Source organism: Solanum dulcamara, chromosome 7 (assembly GCF_947179165.1).
Source record: "Solanum dulcamara chromosome 7, daSolDulc1.2, whole genome shotgun sequence".
Classification (NCBI taxonomy): Eukaryota; Viridiplantae; Streptophyta; class Magnoliopsida; order Solanales; family Solanaceae; genus Solanum; species Solanum dulcamara.
In genome coordinates, this window is record NC_077243.1 from 71,446,311 (window position 1) to 71,460,463 (window position 14,153).

Sequence of the window (14,153 nt, forward strand, 5' to 3'; positions counted from 1 at the left end):
TTCCGCCGCACTTTTGTCCCCCTTTTTAAATATAAAAAAATAATAAATAATTTCATATTCATCCGACCAAAAAAATAAAATAAAAATAAAATAATATATATATATATATATATATATATAATATTCAGCCGTACTTTTGTCCCCTCCCCATTCCCCCATATATATATATATGTATATACTAATACTCATGCCTCCACTTCCCATTTCCCCATATATATATATACCTTTCATCTGAAAAAGAAAATAAAAAAAAATAAGAATAAAACTAATATTACTAAAATAATAAATAATTCCTTATCTTTGCACTATATATATTCATCCGCAATAAAAATAATAAATAAGTAAATAAATGAACAATTTTCACCATATATATATATATATATATATATATATATATATATATATATATACTCATCTACCATTATCTATTCAAAAAATAATAATATAATAAAACGCACTCCGCATTATTTTATATTTTGCTCGTTCCGCATTATTTTATTTATCCTCCCACTCCGTATTATTTTATTTATCCGCTCATTCTGTATTATTTTATATTTTTGCTCGTTCCGCATTATTTTATTAATTTAATCATTCATCATTCCCTATTATTTCTCTATATATATATCCGAGTACTCATTCTAAGGGGGCAGTGGACAAAAGAGAAAAAAACGCGGACAGAATACTCAATAATAGACTTTTACCCTTTGATTTTAAATACTTTTCTTGCAAAAGATTTTTTTGTGTGTGTGAATTTTCTCTCCATTTGAACTTGATTTTACTTGAAAAACGAGGGTAGATTCGTGACCAAAACACCCTCGTTCACTGCCCAACAACAGGTAATGTTTATTCCATTTTTCTTTCATTTTCCATTGTCATTATGATAAAAATATTGTCCTAAAATATTATCTTGCTAATTTTGTCATTCTTTTATTGTTTGCATGAACACTTTTGGAGCAAAAATTGAGTCTTGATTTGAGACTCAATATAGTCATCATCCCCTCACATGGAACCGATATCTTAGACCTCTCGAATAGCAAACAAAACAAGATGATCTCACTCGGACCCAATTTCGCTTGCTTATATTTTCAGCATTTTATTTATTTATTATTATTATTATTATTGTTATTGTCGTTATTATGAAAGGGTGAATATTAACATGATTGAAAAAGATTGGAATGCCGATAGTCCAAATAAAATCTGACAATCTTGAAAAGCCTTTTTTCTCATGTGTCATTTTCAGTGCGAGAGTCTGTCAATAATGTTGGTTTGGGAGAAGGAGTCAATGATGCTGTGGTAATCGAGACGTCAAGCATACAAGATGTCAAGCCAAAAGAGCACGTGCCTAATTTTCTTTTCATGTGCTTGTATCGGGGATGAGTTGGCTTCCCTTAGTAGGATGGTCGGCTTATGAACCACCATAGGATTGGAGGTTAGGTTTATATCCCCCCTTCGTGTATTTTTCTGTTTTTATGTATAATACAGCTTGGGGGTGAGCGGCTCAACCCCTGACTGCGCACAAGAGGTGGGAGCCTCGTGTAAGGTCTGTTCCCTTAAAAAAATTAAAAAAAAAATAATAGAAATTGGATAAAAGTTTTGAGAGGGACTCAAAAATTTCAAAGAAGATCTTTTTACAAAAGAAGACAAGATTGAGGTGCATCAGAAAAGTAACCGGAACAGAATTTTTGATAGGATCTCAAAAATTTTGCAAATCTCTTATTGGTAGTATGATATTTACCAAGACATCTAACTGGGACAGAAATTTTTGAGGATAACCTCAAAAATTTCATCTAATATCATCAGAAGGTTTTACTCAACTTCAAAGTTTAACGTTGGCCTCAAATGATCCCCGACATTGTTGGAAGGTCAATGTCAACCTCAATAATCTCTAACACCATCAGAGTTCAGAGTCAAAACTTTCTAGCTATGTCAGAATTTTCCAAGAATACTTAAAAAAATTGTGAACAAGATATCAAGCCTGCTCAAAGCTTCGGATCAAGGACATTCATTTTAAGTTATGCGTGGCATGACATCTGGCAGTGACACTTTCCAAATTGCTTTTCAAAAAACTCATCTTTCTTAAAGCTTTTAATACATCAAATATTTTGCATTAATATATTTTAGTCTTATATCTACCGAAAAGTGGGGAATCAGAGCAAGCGATCAAAGATAGCAAGACAAGGAGAAAACAAATGAAGAATTCAACACAGATCAATTCATTCAAAACTAATAATTTTTCTGTGGATGCAGATTATAAAAGATCACCATATCCCTCTTTTCAGCAAGTACAAAGAAGTTAAAAGAACAAAGAGTTTTCAAAGTGATAATTTTATCACCAGGATTCATCAAACGAAAAAAAGACGTTCAAAAAATGAACAACAATGCCTCGTTCAAATCTCCAGCAAGCCATGAGCCACAATAAATATAGAGTGTTCGGAAATGAGCATGATATTCACACACTAATGTCAAAGTGATCAGGCACTTTGTACATATTTCAAGAATTTTTTCTAAAGATTTTTGCTCAGTCGTTAGTTAAAACGATAATGTGTCTATTACTTGTTTTCTTTTGAGTGCAGGAAAACGCAAAGGAGCTACTTTCAATGCAAGCGTCCATAATGACGTCAAATTATATTCTCCATCCTCAAAGATGTCTAATGGGCGCGTATAATGTCGCATACAATGATATAATGTCGTATACGATGATATAATGCAGTATACAATGATATGATGATGTATACGATTATCTAATACCGTATACAATGATATTTTATATTCATATTATATTACCAGAGGTGGTAATATCATTGCCAAGAAGGTCATTCGTATTTTATATTCATATTATATTAACGGAGGTGGTATTATCATTTCCAAGAGGGCCATTCATATTTTATTATTCGTATTATATTATCGGAGGTGGTAATATCATTATCAAGAGGGCCATTCATATTTTATTATTCATATTATATTATCGGAGTTGGTAATATCATTGCCAAGAGGGTCATTCATATTTTATTATTCATATTATATTATCGGAGGTGGTAATATCATTGTCAAGAGAGCCATTCATATTTTATTATTCGTATTATATTACCGAAGATTGTAATATCATTGCCAAGAGGGTCATTCATATTTTATTATTCATGTTATATTATCGGAGGTGGTAATATCATTGCCAAGAGGGTCATTCATATTTTATTATTCGTATTATATTACCGGATATGATGATATAATGCCATATACGATGTTGTATATAATGATATAATGCCGTATGCAATGATGTAATACCTTATACGATAATCTAATGTCGTATACGATGATATTATTTTATTCATCTTATATGACCGGAGGTGATAATATCATTGCCAAGGGGGTCATCATTCCTCATTGCCAATAGAATCATTCATATTTTATTATTCGTATTGTATTACCGGAAGTGGTAATGCCATTTGCCAAGAGGGCCATTTATGTTATAATACTGCATATGATGATATAATGTCATATACGATGCCGTATACGATGATATAATGTCGTATGCAATGATGTAATGTCGTATACGATGATCTAATGATGTATATAATGATATTATTTTATTTATATTATATTACCGGAGGTGGTAATATCATTGCCAAGAGGGCCATCATTCATCATTGTCGAGAGGGCCATCATTCAGCATTCATCATTGTTGAGAGGGCCATCATTCATCATTCATCATTGCCAAGAGAAAAAAAATAAAAAATTATATATTCTTTATTATTTTTTTTATTATTCATTTTTTAAATAGGGGACAAGGGTGATGGTTTTTTTATTATTTTTTTTTATTTTTTTAAATATTGGATGAATAGTATATATATATATATTTTTTTCTTTTTATGATTCATTTATTTATTTATTTATTTTAAATCGAATTAATGATTTTTATTTGTATTTCTTATATATTTATTTATTTATGATTATTATTATATATTTTCGAAATAAAAAAAAGATAATATATATTATTTGCATAATGTAGTATTAATGTTGAAATTAAAATGTTGTTAATTATAATATTAATTATGTGTTATTTAGGAGAAGAAATGAAAACGTAAAATTAATCAATTAATTTACGAAATAATTATAAGAAATAAATAAAATCTTTTTACGGGTCAATTTTAAAAAAAAAGGATTATAATTATGCAAACTATACTCATTATCTTAAAATAATAAAGATGACAAAATTATTTCAAAATAACTTGAAAAATATATTTGACAAAGTAGAGTAATTATTTGAAGAGGCTAGAATTAAAATAAGATAGGTAAACGTCAATTAATCAACAAGTTTCTTTTGTCCCCCTTTTTAAATATAAAAAAATAATAAATAATTTCATATTCATCCGACCAAAAAAATAAAATAAAAATAATATATATTTTATTTATTCAGCCGTACTTTTGTCCCCTCCCCATTCCCCAATATATATATATATGTATATACTAATACTCATGCCTCCACTTCCCATTTCCCCATATATAGACTTTTACCCTTTGATTTTAAATACTTTTCTTGCAAAAGATTTTTTGTGTGTGTGAATTTTCTCTCTATTTGAACTTGATTTTACTTGAAAAATGAGGGTAGATTTGTAACCAAAACACCCTCGTTCACTGCCCAACAACAGGTAATGTTTATTCCATTTTTCTTTCATTTTCCATTGTCATTATGATAAAAATATTGTCCTAAAATATTATCTTTGCTAATTTCGTCATTTTTTTCTTGTTTGCATTAACACTTTTGGAGCAAAAATGGAGTCTTGATTTGAGACTCAATATAGTCATCATCCCCTTACATGGAACCGATATCTTAGACTTCTCGAATAGCAAACAAAACAAGATGATCTCACTCGGACCCAATTCCGTTTGCTTATATTTTCAGCATTTTGTTTATTATTATTGTTATTGTCGTTATTATTGCTGCTACTGTTTTTATCATTATTGTTATTTTTTTAAAATTTTTTTTACCATTTTATTATTATTATTAGTAGTAGTATATTTATTTACTGTTATTATTAGTATTTTCGTTATTATTATTATCATCATTATTAGTATATTTTATTTACTGTTATTATTATATTTATTATTATTATTTTCGTTATTAATATTATTAACAGAAGTAGTAGTATGTTTATTATTTTTTTTTATTTATTACCATTATTAGTAGTACATTTTATTTACTGTTATTATTAGTATACATATTTTATTAGTAGTTGGAGTTGTATTTTTATTTTACTGTTAGTATTATTATTAGTATTTTTATTATTATTAGTATGTTTATTTACTGTAGTGTTGTTGTTATTATTATTATTATTATTAGTATTAGTTTCTTTATCATTAATATTTTTATTTATTATTATTATTATTATTATTATTATTATTATTTTTGTAGTAGTATCTTTATTTATTATTATTATTATTATTACTATTTTTCGTTATTATTATTATAATTATCAGTAGTACTAATACTTTTACAGTTATTATTATTATTATTATTATTATTACCATTTTTCGTTATTATTATTATTATTACCATTTTTCGTTATTATTATTATTATTATTATTATTATTTTCGTCATTATTATTATTAGTAGTAGTAGCAATTTTTTATTTGCTATTGTTATTATCATTATTTTTGTTATTATTGTTATTGTTGTCATTATTATTTTTATTATTATTATTATTACTACTACTACTCCTAATACTACTATTATTACTATTACATATTAATTTAAATGATTTATTCAAATTATCCCTCCTTCATCAAATCATTTTTATACCAAATCTATTTCCCTTATAAATTTTTCTGAATGTTTTAAAATTTATATTTCTTTCAAATTATTTAATACTTTGATTATTGTTAAAACACATTTTTCCAAAGTTAGTCAAATAATTTTAAATCATCGAAAAACCGCATGTTAGCGGCTATTTTAAGTGCTAAAATCTTCTTAAAATAGTAATATGAACCTCGTACCTCTTTTCTCTAATTTTTAAGACTTAAATCTGTTAGAGTCTTTTAAATTAAGTTTTCTTAATTTCTTTAAAAAATTAAGTGGCGATTCCTCTTTTAATAAAATTGATTTTTTCTAAAAAGATGAAATTAATTTTAAACCACGTCCATTTTTCGACATAACAACACATACACACTGTCAATATTTAACGACCAATCAGTTACAACCAACTCAACTAATTAACTAACTAATTAGTTTTTAACAGATCCTAGTAAAAGACTAAAAAGTCCCTAGCTTAACTTCTAACAATGTCTTACCCCATTGTAACAATATGGGATGCAAGAGAATTCATATGTTCAAGTCTATAACTAGGCACATATTGAAAACACAAAAACTGACGAGCTAAATAAGATAGACTAATTGATTTTCATAACTTAATAGTCAAACAAATGAAGACCGAGACAATCGAGTAATAAACCTAATCCATGGTCAGATTCATATTCGTATTAAAATAGTACTCAATATTCAAGGATGCACATACGCACTACATGATATACATTATCCTTTGAAGATTTAAATCAATAAACTCATGCTTCAAATGACCTTAAGGATAGAACCTTAACAAAACTTAAGAAAACTCATAACATTTAGCCGATTGACTTTGGTGTAAAGAACAACAAAGAGACATGTAAAGTTACATTCAAAAGCTAAAAAATAACAGGCTTATTAACTTGTTTCAAGCTTTGGAGGACTTCACACCAATCTCGACTACATTAGACATTAAGAATAATAAAGTTAACATTTAAAGTTCTTTAAAACAATACGATCGAAGAAACCACTCTCGAGGTGACAAAATCAAACAGACCCAAATTTCATTTAAAATTACTCGTCAGCAGAGTGACATAAAGGATCAAAATGCATTCAAGCAAGAACAAACCAAAGAGCTTAACAAAATACTTAAATAGACGCAACATATTCTTGACAACTCACATGAAAACAGTGACAAAATAAAAATTAATGAATAAGATATCACCTTCTTTGGTACAGCGTTTTGGGACAAGACGAGATTGAGAGGATTTTCACAACCACAGAAGAATTCCAGCGAGCCTTTTTAAAGAAAACGAGGAGTTGACCAAGATGGTAAACTTGGACTAAAACCCCTCTTCTTCTTTTTTTGGATTGAATCTATAAGAACACTATATAGCTTCTCTATTTCGAATTGTATTTTTTGGGTAATCTCTGTATCTATTTCTTGTCCCCCAAAACTATCATTCTCCTAAACTTATATTTTTGTTCTTCGAAAAAATCCCTAAAAAAAATCCCCCTCCTCACTGTAGAAAAAATGACCTTACATAGGAGAAGCATTGGAGCCTTCGACACCACAGGAGCCATCCTTTGAGTATGCTGTTTGTCGGGCGTGCTCGAGGAAGAAGATGGGACAATGTGCACGGCATATGGAAACATGCACACGTCTGTGTGTGTTGTCGCGGTCGTCCATCGTCCTAAAGTAGTCCTTGCGAAGCGAGTATGCGCGTATAGGCGTCGTATGTATTTGTGGGGTGTACACACATTAAAGGTATTTTCGTGTGCTTGCTGGATTGGAAAATTGTAGTTAATTGCAGGGATATATGTGTAAGAATGTGATGTTGCATGTCTGGAATTGGAGACACGTTGCTGTAGGTAGAAAATAAGAAAATTGGGTAAGTACCTGTTTGTGTGTAGTGTAATCTTAGACATAGGTATTGGTGAGGGGACGAGATGTGTATTGTAATGTAAATATAGCATTTGTAGGAATTAACATTAATTAATTATCAAGCTTCTAAATTTTGATAAAATAAAATAATTAACTTAATTATAAATTAATTAATTTAAAATATAAGCTACTAGCTAGACTAATCCAATTAACATAACATTTAGTTAAAAACAAAATCTTTTTGAGATGATTTTTGAATAATCGTAAAATATAGTAATTATATATAAATATATAGAAAATATATATTCTTCAAGAATTGTAAAAATATCAAAAATAACTTTAAAATATTTTAGAATTTTACAAATAAATTATTTTAAAATTGTTTAAAAATAAAAAAGCTCGATAATTAATATACATTACGAATAATCGAAATTGGCTATCATCATATATATTGATAATATATTTCTCAAAAGAGTACAAAATTAAAATTGTACAAATAAAAGTAATATGTGACTCCCAAAGAGTTGATTTAGTCAAAGTACATTTGGTCAAATTTCCAAATTCCAACGTTGAGGAATCTTTTGAATTCAAAATTACATTCTCAATAAAGTTGGTAAAATGAAAATTAATTTAAAAGGAATTCAAAATTTATTAAATAAATAATAATAAAAACAATAATATTTTAGTATCTCAATTATTGATAAATTATATTTCCACTTATTGCGATATCTAAAAAACATATTTTAACTTCAATTACTTAAAATATCAGTTTTAATTTCTTTGTTGATGAATATTCACCCAATTTAACATAATTATCAATCATTCGACTACTTGGTTACTCATATATTATTATATTAACTTTAATTATTACTTCATGTTTTATAGTAAAATAATTTTAAAATAATCCAAATACAACATACAACTACATAAAATAACTAAAAACATATATTTTAATTAATTGAATACCAAATATATTTAGAAATATATATTGTTCAAGACTTATAAAAATATTAAAATAACTTTAAAATATTTTGAAATTTTGCAAGCAAATTATTTTGAAATTTTTTAAAATGATGAAACTTGATTATTAATTTATGTTGTGGGGGTCAAAATTGGTGTCAAACAACAGACAGAGACTCTGTTATACTTATCAGGACCTATTCCACAAATTAAGATCTTCTTAACCTTTTCGTTGTTTTGAATAGCTCATTTTTCTTTCGCATTTCACTTTTTTCTGTCCTTTGGTACTTGTGTTGTCCCATTTGTTCCAGTCTTCATAGGAATAGTAGGTCCATTGAGGATAACATTCCAGAGATCTGAACTATCTCCTATCAGGTGATCCATCCTCTTGTTTTTCCACCACCCGTAGTATTTTTCATTGAATAGTGGAGGTCTTATCTATGATTATCCTTCTTGTGCAGTATGTGGTGCAACCATTGATCCTTTTCAAGATTTGAATCTTTGAGTGAAAACACTTGCTCTGATACCAATTGTAGAAACCTATACCGCCTAACGTTTTCAAGAATCAGGTTCTTGAACGATAAATACGAACGTAAACAATAAACACAAAACACATAATTTATTGTGGAAAACCTTATTGCTCAAGAAAAGAAAAACCACAACTTACACCTCGTAGGATTTCCACCAAACTTCACTAACTTTCAAAAAGTTGTTTTAAATTACAACTTAATAATCAAGGAATAACTCAATGTAACGATCCGTTAGTTCGTTTTGAGTACTAGAACTATTTAGACTCTTTCCATAAAAAATTTAAATGGAAATTTTAGTGAAAGTTTTTTTCCTTTAATTTTAGAAATTGTTAGCATTTAGTTATAATATAAGTAGGAGGTGCTTGAATTGAATATTTTTAATGGATGTTCATATGTCATCCATTTAGGCTAGGAGACAAAACTTAGTGGTGGAATTGAAAATATAAAAAAATAGGCAAATAAGATCTGATAGCATCTTATAGTGATGGTGCTTTAATCCTCATCCTCTTATTTCTCCGTGATTATCTCAAATAGTACTACATGGTCTCCTTATATAACTATTCCAACAAAATATGACTCTTGCTCTCCTTTCATAATCTAAACAATTCATGGGTCTCTTACTCTCTGTTATGATCCAACATCAGTCAGCAGGAGTGTAGCTAGTGGGATTCGAAGTTGAACAATTGACATATTTTTTGTATTTTTCTTTGTTCTGGTCTTATTTGGATCATAACACTCTCCTCTCACACGTGGTTCCAAACATATAATTATAGTTGATTGTTGCTATTAATATCAATAATTGCTGCAAAATTAATTTAGAGCAAAACATTATTTTCTTCCTTTTGTCTTCTTCACCATTATAAAGGAGGTTATGTGTACATTAAGAGAATTTATTTCTCAATTAGTGCTAGAAAGTTGAATCATGCAACTTTATTATCAAGGAGAAGGTGAAAGTGCACTGTGCACACACGTTAGTTTATTTATTTTTCTGACTAATTCATTATACAATTTAATAATGATCATTGGATTGTATTGCTAATAAATAATTTATAATATTAATATTTAATCAAATATATATTAAATTTGGTGGAGGGGCAAAATGGTAATCCAACTTTAAAAGGTTATGATATATGATTAGGAGCAACACATTTAGGTGAGAGTTTTAAAATCTCAATTCATTGAGTGCATAATAAATTACTAAGTGTATGAATAAAATATGTGCACTATTCTTAGAGGAAATAGATCTTATATTTGAATGTGGAAAATTATATGTTAGGTGTACTCTATTAAATGAATATCATTAGAATTATTTGTAGAAAATGAGACTTAATCCTAGGCTTGAGACTTAATAATTATAGATTTGGGTGAATTTTTGAGTCTAGGCTAGACATATAGTAATACGGATGTCTACCGATTCGTACTTATGAATAATGTATTATTGATAGCTTTGGAACGTTCTGAAGGCCTTGTGAAAAGAAAAGGCAAAATCTTGAGGATTTATGACACGTGTTCGACATTCGAGATATGTTAATACTTTTAGATTTCGTTGAAGGATGTTTTCTAATTAAGGATTAAAAATTGAGATAGATAACGGGTAAGGACAAAAGATGGGGGTCTCAAACCAATGGTGTAACGGTCATTGGTGCGGGTACCGGTATTACAAAGGGAAAGTTTATTACTATAGAATGAAGGATTGTAATCCGAGAATGCCAAAGCATATGGGCATTGGTTGATGTATTATTGATTTGATTTTTTTTTGTGGTTGTGCTTCTTATTTATACCCATATATTTGTGATAGTTGGAGTAATTATATGTCATACTGATTTTGATTCATTGAGATGCATCATTATCCCCTATGTTGTTGATATTATATTATGCACATGCATTGATATGAGATTGAGTATGAGTAAAGGTATAACAAGTGGAGATCATTCGTGTTAAAATTGTTTATGATTATAAGTTGGGCAAATGGAGATCGTCTGTGCTGGGGATGACAGATTTTATGATAATGCGTTGAGATTGTCCGCACAAATACGTGGAGATCATCTGTGTCGGTATATGGACCTCGCGAGTCCCCCATGGGTCACAAACTCTCAAAGTATATTCTGATAAGTATTGTGTATATACGGTTGTGAGGTTACTTGGAATTTGATACATATCATCTCATTGTGTTGCATTGCATCTCATTATCTTCTCCATTTTTACTTAATTATGTGTTAAATATTTTGTGATGTTTGATTACCCCTATTTTGGTGAGAATTAATTGATAAGTATAATGTAGAATTATAAAATTTGAGAATACATTTTATATATACTCGTGTCATTACTTCTTCGTTGTCGATCAATGAGACATATTGGGTACACGTGGTTTCGTACTCATACTACACTTGTTGCACTCTTTTGTGGTGCAAATTCGATTCCAAATACGAGCGCATCTCGTGGAGCTTTTTGAGCCCGAGCTTGGGTTATCTTGGAGTTGTGGTGAGACGCTTGGCTGTTCCGCGGCCCACACCTCCCTTTATCTTTCATTTATTCTGTTATTTTAGTATTCAGACAAGATATTTATTATGTCTATACTGGTCATTTTAGTTTCATATTTGAATCCTATTTTAGAAGCTCTTGTACTTATGACACCAAATCTTGGGTAGTATTTTAGCTTTTCACATTTCATACTTATGACAGACTTACTGTATTGGATCTTTCACTTGTCGCTTGTCTCCTTACTTTATTTATTTTATTAAATTGATAATTTTTGGGTTGGCTTACCTATCGATTGGGGATATAGATGCCATCACGACTTATGAATTTGGGTCATGACACTTTGGTATCAGAGTCGTAGGTTCATCGGTCTCACAAGTACAAGAACAATATCTAGTAGAGTCTTGCGAATCTCTATGATGACGTCTATACTTATCTTCGAGAGGCTATAGGATATTTAGGAAACTTCTATTTTTTTATTCCTTGTCGTGCACATTTGGCTCTGCTGATTTTTATTTTAATGTTGTTGTCTTATTCTCTCACAGATAGTGAGGACTCATGCATCTACGAGTGGTGATCAAGAGCCTATTCCTGCACCTGCTTCTAGGGACACTACACGAGAAAGAGGCAGGGGGTGAGGGCAAGGTCGAGTTTCGGGCCGTGTTGCAGCACATGTGGGAGGCCAAGTACTGATTGCCACTCAAGGCCATGCTAGGGGAGTATCTCCAAATACAGATGTGATTCATGGGGATATCCAGGATCATGTTGAGGGGTATGGACCAGCTCAGCATTCACCTAGTTACCTAGTTTTATTGCCACTTTTGTACTTCAAGATACCTTAGTTCGTATGCTAGGACTTTTAGAAGGGATGGCTCAGGTGGGAACATTGCCTATCACCTCTAATGGCTCATAGATTTGTGTTGGAGGTCAGACTCCAGATCAGATGGTTGATCCAGCTTCTCAAACTCTAGGCACTCAGCTAGCTTTTGCTACAGCTCCCCATTTAGATAGTATGGTATTGCTAGGGGTTGCATAACATTTGGCTAATAGGCCTGTCATGATCACTGATGAGCAAAAGATGTTTGGGAGGTTCAGAATAATGAATCCTCCAATTTATAATAGTGACTTGAATGAGGATGCATATGAATTTATAGTCAGCTGCCATGAGAGGTTGCACAACCTTGGATTAGTGGAGTTTCATGTAGTTGACTACACATCATTTTAGATGACTCGATCAGCTAAGTAGTGGTGGAGAGATTATATTAGTGGTAGGCCAATTGGATCATCTCCACTCTTATGGAGTAGGTGTTTTTAGATAAGTTTGTTTCACGTAGCGAGAGAGAGCATAAAAGGGCTGAGTTCGAGGGTCTGCAGCAAAGGGGTATGTCAGTCGCTGAATATGAGGTTAAATTCCATGCCTTGGCTAGGCATGCTTTGATGATACTTCTCACCGAGGCTGAGAGAGTGAGAAGGTTTGTCAAGGAGTTGATTATTTTGCTTTGCATGGGAGTTTCTCAGGTTGCTGCTCTGGTGTTCCATTTTAGAAAGTGGTAGATGCTGCCAAGGAGTTGGAGATGATTCGACGTGAGGTATTTAAGAAGCGTGAGGGCAAGAGGGCCCATCACTCAGGTGATTATGGTAGTGCTCCGCATAGGAGTCGAGGTTACTCAAGGAGAGGTTATAACTCTCAGTCTAGTAGACCCATTCATACTGCTATACCAGCGTCTAAGGCTAATTATGTTGGGCATAGTACTTCTAGTTCAACGCATACTTCACAGGGTTCATCTTTTAGACCTTTTGGTCATGGAGGGAATTCTGATCATTCAAGTAGCTCTCGTCATCCTACGCCTCGTAGGGGTTGTTTTGAGTATGGTGATATGGGACATTTTGTGAGAGATTTCCCCATGATCAGACATAGTGGTGCACAATAGGGTTCTTAGGATTTGACTTCTAGGGTTGTACAACCTTCGACTAGGGGAGGTGCATAGAGTGATAAGGGTGGTTCTCATTCTAGTAGAGGTGGTTCCCATTCTGATTGAGGAGGTAGTCGTGGAGGTTCATAGTCTGAGGGGGGTCGTGCCCATTGTTATGCTTTTTGGATAGGCTAGAGGCAGAGGCTTCAGATGTTATTATCACAGGTATTATTCCGGTTTGTCATCGATCAACTACTGTATTATTTGATCCAGGATCTACCTATTCTTTTATGTCCATATATTTTACTTCGAGATTGGATATGTTCTGTGAGTCTCTTGATCTGCCTATAAATATTTCTACTCCTGTTGCGGATTTTATAGTGGTAGATCGGGTATATCGATCATATGTGGTCACTTTGATGGGATATGATACTCACATAGATTTGAAAATCTTAGACATGATAGATTTTGATGTTATTCTTGGGATGGATTAGTTATCTCCTTATCATGCGATTTTAAATTATCATGATGAGACAGTTACATTAGCTATGCCTGGGATCCCAATAGTAGAGTGGAGAGGTTCTCTTAGTCATTATCCAAAAAAAGTGAT

The 14,153-nt window shown here is 30.9% G+C and overlaps 1 pseudogene; it reads left to right on the forward strand.

The window, feature by feature from the left end:
* Positions 1-11,120: 11,120 nt before the first annotated feature.
* Positions 11,121-13,738, forward strand: LOC129894848 (uncharacterized; annotated as a pseudogene).
* Positions 13,739-14,153: the final 415 nt, after the last annotated feature.